This window comes from Rousettus aegyptiacus, unplaced genomic scaffold (genome assembly GCF_014176215.1).
Source record: "Rousettus aegyptiacus isolate mRouAeg1 unplaced genomic scaffold, mRouAeg1.p scaffold_m13_p_13, whole genome shotgun sequence".
NCBI classification, from domain to species: domain Eukaryota; kingdom Metazoa; phylum Chordata; class Mammalia; order Chiroptera; family Pteropodidae; genus Rousettus; species Rousettus aegyptiacus.
This window is the reverse complement of record NW_023416288.1, coordinates 61,596,774-61,610,174: the sequence shown is the minus strand read 5'-3', so window position 1 is coordinate 61,610,174 and position 13,401 is coordinate 61,596,774. Positions and strand designations below refer to the sequence as shown.

At 44.7% G+C, this 13,401-nt stretch overlaps 1 long non-coding RNA gene across 1 annotated transcript; it reads right to left on the bottom strand.

The window, feature by feature from the left end:
• Positions 1-10,699: 10,699 nt before the first annotated feature.
• LOC118610779 lies at positions 10,700-13,064 on the bottom strand. Its single transcript, XR_004954058.1, has 2 exons — positions 12,577-13,064; positions 10,700-11,205 (listed from the first exon to the last, which is right to left on the bottom strand). It is a non-coding gene; the product is annotated as an uncharacterized LOC118610779 (long non-coding RNA).
• Positions 13,065-13,401: the final 337 nt, after the last annotated feature.

Genomic DNA, 13,401 nt, shown 5'->3' with positions numbered 1-13,401 from the left:
CCCAAAACCATTCATGATGAAAACTCTCAACAAAACAGGAATGAAAGAGAACTTCCTCAACCTTATTATATGACAGGCATCTCCAAAAAAGGTACAGCCAACATCATTTTTAATGATGGAAGACTGCTCTCCCTCTGATAACGAGAATAAGGCAAGAATGTCTGCTCTCGCCATCCCTGTTCAACATTGTACTGGAGACATGCAATAAAGCCAGAAAAATAAAGGCGTACAGATCGAAAGGAAGAAGTTAGTCTTTATTCCCAAATGATATAATCTGGTATGTGAACAAAGATCAAGAAAAAATTTACTGGAATTAATAAATGAGTTTAGCATGTTTGCAGGATACAAGACAAAGTTCCAGCTGTATTTCTAAATATCAGCAACAAACGATCCAAAAAAGAAATCAGGAAAATATTTTTTTCACAATGGTTTCAAAATGAATTAAATGCTTAGGAACAAATTGACTAAAACACAAGTAACAATCAAAATTAGAAAGTGTTGCTAAGATTAAAAAAAAAAAAGAGCTAAGGAAGTAGGAAGACATTCCACATTCACGAATTGGAAGGCTCAATACTGGAAGGTGGTGATATCCCCAAAGCGAACTACAGGTTCAATGCACATCTAAACCCTAGCAAGCATTCTAACAGAAATTGACAAGCTGTTCCAAAAATGTACATGGAATGCAAAGTACCTGAAATAGCCAAAACAATTTTGGAAAAAACAGTGTAAGATTTTGTATAACTGATTTAAAAACTTACTATAAAGGTACAGCTTGTGTAATGTTAGTGGAAAGCTAGATATAGCTATCAATAAAATAGAATTGAGAGTCAGAATTAAGAACTAAATCTGTATGTTTATGGCCAATTCATTTTCAATAAAGGTGCCCAGGCATTTCAGTAGGGGAAGTAATAGACTTTTCAACAACAAATGGTCCTGAGGGAAAAGAAGGAAACAATACCTTAACCCACAGCACACAAAAATCAACTTGAACTAGGTCATGGACCTAAGTATAAAAGCTAAAACTACAAACTTCTAGAAGAAAATCTTTGTGACCTTGGATTAAGCAAGGATTTCTTAGACACAATATCCAAACCATGACTTATAACAGTTAATCAAATAGACTTCATCAAAACTTGAAACTCTTGCTCTTTAAAAGATAGCACTTAGAAAGTTAAGAGGACTTCTGGTCAAGCTGGTGCAGTAGGTAGACACTATATTTGCCTCCTCCCAGGACCACATCAAAATTATAACTAAACTACAGAACCACCATCATTGAGAGTTGCCTGAGATCTGGCTGTAGAAATCCTACAACTGGGACACACACAAAAGGCTAGCTCAAGACTGGTAGGAGCAGCAGAGAAGCAGAACAGGCTGGTCCCATACCTGAGTGTGGCGGTTGAGAGTCGGAAGGGGTATCTTGGCTGCAGAGGTCCTCCTGGAGGAGTGAGGGGTCCTAGCCCCACACTGGGCTCCCCAATCTAGGGTTCCATGCTAGGAAGAGGAGTCCCCACAAACTCTGCCTGTGAAAACCAGCAGAGATTGTGGCTGAGTGAGATGGAGGCCTGTAGCAGTCACAAACATCCCTCTTAAAGGGCCTGGATGTGGACTTATTTGGCGATGGACTCACCTGCTCTGATCTCCAGTGCTGGGGCAGCTACTCAAGGAGCACCAAGGACATACGGGGAGGATCTGAATTGTCTGGTTTCAGGGTGAGGGCTAGAGGGGCGGCTTTTCCCCCAGACAGAAGTCCTGGCAGAGGGCAACTGTTTCTTTGTTGAGACCTCCTGCCTCCTGGCATGGGAATGTGGGCAGCTGCCATATCTGAGCTCCATCAACCTGGCTAACATTGGTCACCCTGCCTTGGTGATTCTGAGACCCCGCCCCTCCCCATGTGTTGGTCCATCCAAACCACCTACAGTTGATTTTTGTTTGTTTTTTACATACAAATGACCTGTCTAGGCTCATACTGTGGACTTTTTAAAATCTCTCAAAGGTTCACAAAACCCAAACAAGCGGCATCTGGCCTCAGCATGCCCCGTACCTCCTGCTGAGCAGCCCCAAGCCAAGTACTCTCAAGGCGCCTCTAAGCCCAGCACGGGTGGTGGCCATCTGTGGATTGCCTGGTGACTCTTGCCAGGTGGTCCCAAGCAGTGCACAGGCTACGGCTGAGCTTGGCCTGAAACTGGACCCTCCCAGCAGGCCTTTGGGCTGGCACATCCCGTGGCCAGCTTCTACCAGAGCTGGAGCACCACCCAGGGCTGCGTCTGAAGAGGACACATGCAAAGGGCAGATCAGCCAGGCACCTGCTCTGCTACAGTGAATCCTGCTCTGTAGGGTCAGCCCCTCACCAGCCAGTCCTCACAACCTATCAGTCCACGGGTCAATCCCTCCCCATGACGTGCAAAGAGCACTCGCCTCATACCACACTGCCTCGCAGAGCAGAACAGAGCTGTGTGGAACTGAGGGAGGGTTTCAGATTTACGTATTACTCATTAGTTTATGTACCTATCTACTATATCTTTGCTCCAGGAAGGATTCGAATTGGCCAGAGGGTCTAAATTCTCTATCCATGAAGATATAACTAAAGAATCTTTCTCTTGCAGGAAGTAACTGACTCTACTTTTGCAGGTGGATCATTCACAGAAAGTCTGAACTTTTATAGATTCTGTCTCTGCATCCTTCTCTACATACCTTTGAACGCTCTGTCTAGTTATTTCTCCCATTTGACTTTCAACATAATGGGAAACAGTGAGCAAGACCTGAAACCCATCACCACCAAAATGGTTTCCTCCGAAACCAGTCTGTCTCAAGAAAGGTTTTCAGTCCTCAAAAGGGGGCTGTGATTCAAGGTAGTTTATTTGCTATCGAGTCTGCACTTGTGCTGTCCTCCTTGTGTGTCCTCTGAATGACGAACTGCAGCATAAATTTAGGATCATCTTTTGTAGAAACTGGACAACTTCCAAACCAAACATAAAAACATGATTTTCTGGGAGGAAAAGTAAACAGCTGAGGTTTCCACATAATTGGAATGAGACTGCGCTCTCAAGAAGTGTCCAACTAGCAAAGAATTATAAGCAGAAACTGACTGACAGGAACAAAGTTAACGAAAACTAAGCTTCGAGACCACCCACTCACACAGCCTTCTCCAAGGTCCCAGAAAGTGGTCCAGCACTGTGTTCGAATGGTCATATGTTTCTGTAAAACTGGCAAAATGCGTTATTTTAACCGCAGTCTGCTTTCCCTTGGTCGCCTGCCTCCTCAGATCCAGTCCTACTGGGTGGCCTTAGCATTACTTGGATCTGGCTAAGGCAAAGTAGAATGGGGGTACACGGAGTTAACAGAGCAGCTTTATGTGATTTGCAGTTATTTCTGTAGTTATTACTAGGCATCCTGGTGCTGGAACAGCTCCAAGAACTCTTACCCATGGAGCCAACATGACATAAAGGTGTGAGCCAGTGGCCCTATTGCAAGAGAAGTGTGTGCTCAGCAGCACACTATGCTGGGGGTGGTGGCAGACCAAGGTCGGAAGGTAGGGAGGGAAGCGGCAGCTAGTCAGTCCACAGGGAATTCGTGCAGTTGTTAGGTATGGAAAATTATAAGTGCAGGATTTGACTCTCACAGATGCCTAGTGAAAACAGAAGACTCTTCAGAAATACATTTGACAATGCAGCACATCCAACTACAAATGCATCGTGCCTTTCTATGACAATCACATGAAAGAATATTTCCAGGGCACGAACCTACAACCACACACAGAAATGTCTGCGGATGAAGGGGCGCATTTTATGCATCCCTATAAGCAGTCATAAATATCCATGGATATAATATATTATATACTATATAACGTGTATATAAAACCATACTGCAACGGTGAAATGCCTTTCTTTTCTATCAAAAATGATATAATAAAATCACTGCCATATAAACAGGAGATTAAAGAACATGCAGCCAATAAATGAACAGAAAAATGTCATGGAAGTTCGTCAGGCAATAAATTAAGGTATTAGATTAGATTTGTAACGTTTGTGGTAATTACCACCTTTTTACAATTTTTAAGTTTGCTTTATCATTTAAAAAAAAATTCTCATTCCCACCTAATTTTATAATCATAAAATTGTGTTCTCTTGTTCGCAACAGAACTCTGAAATAACATCCATTTCAGGCCCCACGAGACCTGGATTGGACTCTGATTGGATATGCTCTGATAACTAAACTAGAAGGATGGAGGAAATAAAATGTATTTAAAACTTTGGCTTACATAATAATCCGAGATTTTATTTCTGCATTTAAATTTTAGTTCTATGAATTTGCTTTTTTGCTCAGCTTTCCTGAGGTATAGTTTGTATAGAGTAACATGCGAAGATATTAATTATACATGTCAGTGACTTCTGACAAATGTATGTATAATAGAAAATTGACATATCAGTCTCTACCTGCTCCTGGTTCCTGGCCCAGAGCTCCTGAAAGCCTTGTGATTCCCTAAGCGATAGGAGCACCAGGAGCATCTTTTGTTCCAGTGAGATAGCTCCTGGATGGGGGCTGGTCGCCAGAAAAACCGCCTCATAATTAGAAGCTAGGGCTACTTGGCCCCACCCCCTCACCCTCCCAAGTGGGGACGGGGTTTGAAAATAAAGTGCATAATTGGTGATGCCCATGTGAGGAAGACTCCGTAAATATCCCAATAGCATGGGGTTTGGAGAACTTCCTAATTGGTGAGCACATCCACACAGGGCAGGGTGACTCAGCCCAGCATCACAGGGACAGACCTCACCCAGTGCATCTCTTCATCTTAAGGTAGGGAGGAGGCAAAAGAATTGAAAATGTTAGTCAAGCCACATTCAGAGGCTGCAGCATGCTGATCAGCCCTGCAGCCAGGCCAGGGGGCACACCTGCAGAACAAAGGACAATTTCTGCTGGGGTTGCTGACAACCCATTTCCCACACCTGCGAAGGGGAAACAGGAAGCAAGAGTCATTCCCTATGGCTAAAACCGTGGGGAACCTAGGATTGAACGCTGGGAACTGCCAGCAGGCCTTTCGCGCTACATATCCTTACCTTTCAGCTACTCTTACTCTTCCCCTTCCTCACTACATGTCCATATCAAAGGAAATGGGTGAACAAAAAAGCTTTTTAAACAATAACTCGCAGGAACGAAAGGTTGATATGTAAACCGAATTCCCTGAACACCCACCCCATCTCTTACAGTCTTTCCACGACTCCCTCCCTCAGTCCCTTTCCCTGTCTCTGAGAGAAGACGGCCCTCTGAAGGGTGTCGGCTCTCTTCTGACAAACTTTCCTTTCGGACTCTCACTTTAGAGCATGTGTTGAATTCTTTCTACACTCTCCGACAAAGAACCCTCTTCTTCTCTGGGTGCAGGGCTTGGTCTCCCCAGCTTGGGGATATTTTGCCTTGTCCTGCCTCAATCTGGCTGTTCATCTGTATCCGTCACGGAATCCTTTAACAAACTGGTAAATGTAAGTGTTGAGTTGCATGAGCCACTCAGGCTAATTAATCAAACCTCCAACCTGTCGAGTCGGACTGTGGTGGATGGATGACCTGGGGACCTACTTACGACTTGCGACTGGCACTTGAAATGGGGTGGGAGCAGCCTTGGGCAACTGAGCCGCCAACCCGGGGAAGCTGAGAGTGTCAGAATTAAGTGAAATTGTAGGAGTCCCGGCTGGCGTCGCAGAGATCGGCTTGGTGAGGGAAAACTCCCACACCTTTGTTGCCCAGAAGTGCCAGAGGTGAGGTGTGTGTGAACGTGGCGAGAGTGTGACAGTAGAGACACACCCAGGACAGTCAGGAGGGAGGCTGGGCTTTTCCCCGCACAGGAGAGTTGCAGGTCTAACTCAGTATGAACCAGCAAACTAACATTCAGATGAAGATATAAAACATTTTCATCGCTCCCCGTGCCCCCCGATTCCCTTGTGGCACTATCCGGAGGGTCCTCCGCCGCCACAGGCACCCCGTGTTGATTCTTGTCACCAGAGCTTATTCACCGTTTTTGAACTTCCTCTAAAGTGGAATAATGGAGTGTGCACTCCTTTGAGTCTGACCTCTTCCCTCGGCACAGGTCTCCGAGATTCGGCTGTCGCGTGATCTCTGCCTTCACGCTGCTGAGCAGCAATTCCTCGCTGCGGCTTCGTCGCGATTCTTCCGTTCTGTTCGACATTCGGGTTAGTTTCGAGTCTGGGGTATTCTGGATGAAGATGCCGTAAATATTTGCGTGTAAGTCATTTTGTGAAGATACACACATTTTCATTTCTCTTGGGAACGTCCTGAGGGATGCGATGGCTGGGTCCTACGGTACACGGATATTGAACCTCATAAGGAGCCGCCAGAACTTTTCCCAGAGAGGTCGCACCATTTTCCACTTCATCAGCAATGAGAGTACCAGTTGCTTCAAATGCTTACCAGTGTTCTGATGGGTGTCAAGTGGTGCCTCACTGTGGTTTTAATTTACATTTCCAGTTAATAATGGTGTCAAGTGCCTTTTCGTGTGCTTCCTAGACATTTCTCTATCTTCCTTTGTAAAGTGTCCTTCCAAATAATCTGTCCATTTTTTTGTCTTTTATTATTGAGATGCTGGAGTTCTTTATAAACGCTGGATGCAAGTCTCTCTACACACACACACGCACACACACACAGTGGGTATGTATGTGTGTGTATATGTATGTATATAATTTTCTCAGTCTTTCTTGTCTTTTTTTTTTAACTTTTTTTCTTGGAATACTTCTAGAGTTACAAAAGAGTTGCAGAAATAATAGAGTCCGTGTGAGCCCTTCCTTTGGCATCCTCTACAGTAATTATCTTATATTGTCCACAAACTTGGAGGTTTGCAGCTATGAGCCTGTCCTGTAGAGAGCAAGACATTTGACATCCATTCCGCCCACTTTCTCCGTCCCCTTTAGCTCAGACTGGCAGTGGCTCTGCTGACATAATTCCGTCTCTACTCCCGACTTCCATGGAGACATCTGATTACATCCCAGTTTTCCTCTCACGGTCTCTTTATCAGATGGTTGTTTGGCCAAACCCTTAGTGTCCTGTCCAAAACAAGCTTTCTCAGTATTATTATTATTATTATTATTATTTTGCAACACAGAGAATTCTCCCAACCTCAACTTCTGGTTCCTTTTTGTTTACCAATTTCTTCTTCGACTTTTCTCTTTTCTCTCGTTTCACTCCAAGCATCAAGAGAAACCATGCTGCTCCTTCGACACTTAGCGAGGAATCTCCGCTGAACACCCTGCTGCCTCGCTCCAGAGCTCTGCCTTCCACGAGACACTGGGACGCAGTTCGGCCAAGTCCTTTGCCACATCGGAGCAAGGATGACCTTTCCTCCAGTTCCCAAGGACATGCTCCTCGCTCCTACCGTTGGAGCCTTCACCAGAACTGTCCCCAACGTCTGTGTTTCTAGCCTGGACCTCAAAACTCTTCCACCTGCTCCCCACCGTCCAGTTCCAAAGCGGCCTCCACACTGAGGTGCATGTTGCAGTAACGGCCCAGTTCTCGGTACCCGAGTCTGTGTCAGGCAGCTCAGGAGCCCTAACACATACCACAGGCTGTGTGGCTTACAGCACAGGGCTATTTCCTCACAGGCCTGGAGGCTGGAAGCCTGAATCAGCAGGCTGGCGTGGGGGAGCCCTTGGCTTCTGACGAGAACCCTCTTTCTGGCTTGCAGACGGCCTCGAGAACCCTCTTTCTGGCTTGCAGACGGCCTCCTTCTGTGTCCTCACATGGCAGAGAGAGAGGTCTCCGGTTTCTCCTTTTCTAAGGGTGCCAATCCCATCATCTCATCTAACCCTAACTGTAAAGGCCCCATCCCCAAATACCACTACGCTGAGGGTTCGGGTTTCAACCTCTGAATTTGGGGGGAACACAAGTAGTTGGTCCATAACTGCAGGCTTCAGTGGCTTTCAGAAGACCCTGACCAGAAGAGCAGAGACACCTGCTATGCCTTTGAGGCAGACTCTGCTAGCATGAAACACACACGCACGCACGCACGCAGACATCTAATCTCTGCATTGATATGCTGGTTAGATTTGCTATAATCTTACTTTTCGTCTATTTGACCTGTGCCCTGTGTTGGACTGAAAAGGATATCTCCTGGTGTCATTGTACGTTTGTGTATTTCTCCCTATATTTCTGACTTATAAAGGCAGTTCGTGTTGTATTATTTATATATATATATAAAAATATATATAATATATAAATATATATAAAAATATATATATATATCTGCAACTGCGGCATCATCGTTGCGAATCGCAGCTCTGGGCATTATCAGGTGCTCTATTTCATTTAATGCTTTTTGTCCAAATGCAGCGTATTCTGAATCGTGATCACAGTCTCTGCTCCCTTATTGTTTCATTCGCCTGCTGCACCTTTATACATCTCTCCGTTTTATTCCTTCTGAATCGCTCTGATTAGCTGCAGCTCCTGAATTCGGCACAGAGTGGGCTTTTGCTTTGGGAATCAACCTGAAACTCTTTTTAATCGGCGAGGTTCCGTTGGCATGTATTGAAACGGGTGACGGGCTTGGTTTAACACCCATTTTAATGTCATAGTTACTGTGTATTTTGTTTTCCTTCACATGTTCTTTTCTCTGTGTAGCACGTTTTCGCTGCTCTTTTAGGGTTTTCTTTGGCGTCTGGAAAATTTTGAAAATTTGTTCTGGCAGTGAACATGCCACTCTCCCTGTGTACATGCCTGTGCCCCCCTTCTATGTGGACACTGGTCCCACTGGGTCAGGCCCCCTCTACTCCAGCATGACTTCGTCTCAACTAGGTACACCTGCAAGGACTCTACGTCTAAATAAGGTCATATTCCGAGGTGCTGGGGGCTGGGACTTCAGTATGGTTTTGGGGAGACACAACTCGACACATAGTAAGTCTCATCTTTATATCTGCAGTGGTGCCTCAAATTCTGTCCTTTGACTTTTTTCCAGCTGGTAAAATTTGTGGGTTTCTATCGGAGTTTTAGCTGCCCTCTGGACGAGGGCTGTGGGCTGTTCTCAGGCTAAACATTGTCAAAATGGAAAACTTACCCAGTAGTACTGGTCTCTTCTCCCAACCATCAATCCCTTCTTAAGTTTCTGCTTCCTTTGGTTGTTCTTTAGCGACTTCATGTGGCTGCTTTTTACATTTCGATGATGAATTTATGGCTGTTATTTGCAGGAGGGTTCATCCAGAGAAGCAATTCTGTTAGTTACTGCAAGACTCGCATTTTTTATCGTCCTAGATGTGCTTGTGTTTTTTGGTTTTTTATTTTTATTTTTTTGGGGGGGAGTCTATTTCTGTTCTGAGTTTTTGAATTCGTGACTCTAGGCATTTTTCATATCTGCAAATGTATAAGTATGTTTAATTCAGATTGGTTATTGTGCATCCATTTCCTTCTGCTTCATTTTTGGGAGGGAATTTTTATAAGCTGAAGTGTTTTTATTATTTTTTAAATGTTCCCTTTATATATTGGCTTTGTTTGGATACTATCTTCCATTTCCCATTCATTTGGAAATTTCCTTTTTTCTCGGGCCAGCAATAACAGGAAAGGATGAGGATTTTAGACAGCTTACTACATTTTGTAGTTCAAGAGTGCCCTCTTCTGCTGATTTAGGAAACTGCAGTTTGTTTAATAATAATACTTGTGGATGGGTATTTGGTATCTTTTAATTTTGTTCTACTATTACTTTTAATTAAAAAAATATGCTTAACTTCATGGGGATGTTAACAATGTTTTATTTTTTGATATCTGTGATAATTTCAAGGATGTAATGGTTTCAAGGATGAACTGGACACTTATGATACAGTGCATTTTTACATGTGCATATTATACTTCGATAGAAAGCTAAAAATACACTTAAGCCTATAATTTTCTGACTAATGTCAATACTGAAATAATATTATGTTTGAGGAAATTATCTTCTACCTTCCACTTTTGTTATGACCTATCTATTTTTGGCCACTTAATACTCTAAAAATTGTACCTTGCACATATGCTTAAAAATATATTTTATAAATACACTTTCTGGTAGCTTACGGCTACTTGTTCTCAAATCATCTGATGCTTACTGTCAGTCTTGTCAAACTATGTCTTTATCATTCATGAATTCTTTATCTTGATTGATCTTGCAGGTGGCCGAAGTACATAAATAATTTTTAGTGCAAAATAGCCATAATCAAGGAGCAATCCCACAATGTTTCACCATTAAAACTAGCACAACTTTGCATATCTAAAAATGCCTCTCTGTTGCTTCAAAGAAGAAAATTTGCCAGATCACAAGCACAGCGTCTCAAAACTTGTTAGACAATGTTTTCGATTTTCTGACATCATATCGTGGCAGAATATGAAGCCAGCCTGGATTTTAAAAATTCCATTGTCTAATTTTTTGTTGCTAGTGTATAAAAGTGCAGTCGACTTTTTAATATTGACCTTGTATCTGGTGACCTTGTGAATGCATTAATTGCAACACTCTGTTGATTCTTTTGAATGTTCTACATATGTAATTGTCTGAATATTAAAACAATAAATTCTTTCTGCTGTTCTCTACTAGGACTCTATTACCCCGGCTTACTGTGAAATAGCAAATGTCTTCAAGGGAAAAGCCGGGCGAATGTGAATTCCACCTCACTGTGTTTCCCTTGTAGCTTCTCCACACATTTTAAAAGGTTTTCTAATGCACACTGAACTTCTTTTACAGTTGTTTTTGGAGAGTTCATCTGATATAAGCTATTCCATCATGGCTGGACCAGAAGTGTCCCCTTGTTTGTAAACTTTATTTTCCACTTACGTGCTTACAGGATTCATTCTTTACCCTGAAATCTTAGCATTAACCAAAATATGTAAAAAGGGGTTGATTGCTTTTTCATTAATTTACTGTTTTATGAGAATCCTTTTGCTGTGCAGTTTTGGGTCTTTACTTGGTTCCATCAACTATTATTTCATTTAATTTGTTCATAAGTCAGTGAAAACAGCCACAGTCAAAGAGCACTTGCTCATAGTTGCACCAGTCAGACCAACATCTCCTGCCTCTTCCATCCTTGGATGGAGGGTCTCTCTTTTTGTGGAAGGACGGCGCTTCCATTGTGCCCTGGACCAGACCCCTCTCTCCCTCGGTGAAGTAACCTGTCGATCTCCTGCATCATTAGTATCTTCCTCACTCCTGGGTCACCATCAGCGAACAGTCATGCTCTAGTGTCTCCCATCCTTAAAGAAACAAGATCTGCTTTCACCACAAACCTCTTCCAGGCTCCGCCCCATTTTTGCTCCCCGTCAGGGCGAAATTTATCATGAAAATTCCCTTTGTTCTCTTTCATTTTGTTCTATTTTCTGTCAATCCTTTCACCCTGCCTTCCCCCACCACACACACACCCTCGAAGTGTGTTGAAACGTCTCTTATTAAAGCTGCCGAGAGTCTCCCTTTGTCAAATACAATCATTGCTTTTTTATCTCACTCCACTTCTCAAAGGCATTCAAAACTCAGTTTCTTCTTTTGACTTCTACGACCGCACACCTGTTTTTTCTCCTCTCTTCACATCTTTTTTTCTATCTGTATTCTCTCTAGATGATCTAATCTAGTCCCTTGAATTAAATATCATTTATACGCTAGTGACTCCTGTACACATCCTCGGCTCTGGGTATTCCCCCGAGAGATGGCGCTGCCTATCACGTGCACAGATAGCTGAGGCTAATACAGGAAACGTTGGCCCCATTTTCTCCCTTCGAATCTGTTAATCGTTCATGTGCCCCGTTTCAGTAGATGGCCCCACCGTATATTCAGTTGTTTAACCAAAAGCAGAAGGATCATCTGCTACCACTCTCTTTCCTTCAACTCTTCTTTTCCACCCTTCTCTAAGTCCCGTCGGATGCACCTGCAAAACACTGCTCCTTTATTTTGCCTGTTACCATTGAAGTTCAAGTCACCATCTCTCACCGTGATGAGCTCTCTAACTGGGCTCCCTGCTTGCCCTCAACAATGCATCCTCCACACAGCACCAAGAATTAGCCCGTTAAAACATGATGTATCTTATATCATCATTCTAAACCCACCACTGGCTGCCTCAGAACAAACTCTAAGTTCTGCACCATGTTCTATAATTTGGACATGCCCCCGGCCCCCGACCTCCAACTACAACGAGCCAGAAAAAAGAACCCCACTACGTGCCCAGACGGTGAGCAGTTCTAATCGCTACCACACTCCTTATCACACTGTTGTGTTTACACCTTGTCTTTCTAGTTATGAGATAGTCAAGAATGACTATTACCCATTGGGGGGGGGGGAGGAAAAATGGGGGTGTGGGGTGTGAGGGGGTGAAGGGTGATGTCAGCATCATGGCCGTGTGAAGACAACCCTCCTTTTTTAAACAACACAACAGACATCCATCCACAACAAAAGCACCTTTGTGGGAGGTGTGGGATCCAGCACCACACGCCAGGGATGCAGGCCGAGTATCACCTCCCTGTGCGTCCAGTAAGAGGCGGACAGACCTCGGCATGGGTTGCAGAACCAGGGGAGCCAACGAGCCCGCCCAGACCCCCTCTTGCCACAGTTGGGGGTAAACACTGACGAGTGCTGACCTGGGCAGACACCCACGCATGAGAGAGAACCTGCAGAAGTCCAGCCTTCCTGGGGGGGGAGATAACAGCATGACATTCTAGAAGAAAATATAAAAAAGGTTGGTAGCAACAGAAGGGGTCGGAAGAGAAACTCCCAGCTCCACACTGCCCTCCTGCAAGGAAACACCACAGGATGGGACAAACCCATTCACCTCCAACAGCACCCAAAGGACTGAGGTGAGACCTCCATGGCTGGGGGCAGGGAGGACACTGGGAGAGAGGCAGATAAGGGACACCCGTCCTGCTGATTGCACTCAGCAGGAAGTCCACCCACCAGCCTGAGAGCATCGCACACGGGGGTCCTCCCGACCAGATCCGTGGGCTCCCCCAGTGCCCCGAGGGCTAAGCCCACTCCTCCCCCAACTCTGCCGGGGCTCCTTGCGCCCACAGTGCGAGGAGGAAAGCGAGCTCCTGCAGACAGGGGTCCGCTCAGACAACGGGCCACGCTGTGAGGGAGGGCGTGGGAGAAGCCGCAAACTGGATCTACAGCGCCACCTTCTGGAAAACAGGAGAGGTTCCCGGCAGCTGCCCTGGTGACTTGTAAGAACCAGAGAAGACAGAGACCTGAAGAATCCTGCCACACGAGGGCGCAAGGAGAGCGCAGCAGACGTGCCACCACGAAGACCGAGAAAACCTCAGCCAACCGCACCGCATCGAGCAGCGGCACGCTTCATCCCGAAGCACCCAGCAGAGACTTAAGGCGGTGTCGGCTACTTCGAAGTAGCAACGCAAAACTGCAAGGAACGAGAAAAATCAAGGAAGCCTGCCATTACAGAAAGGAAAGAA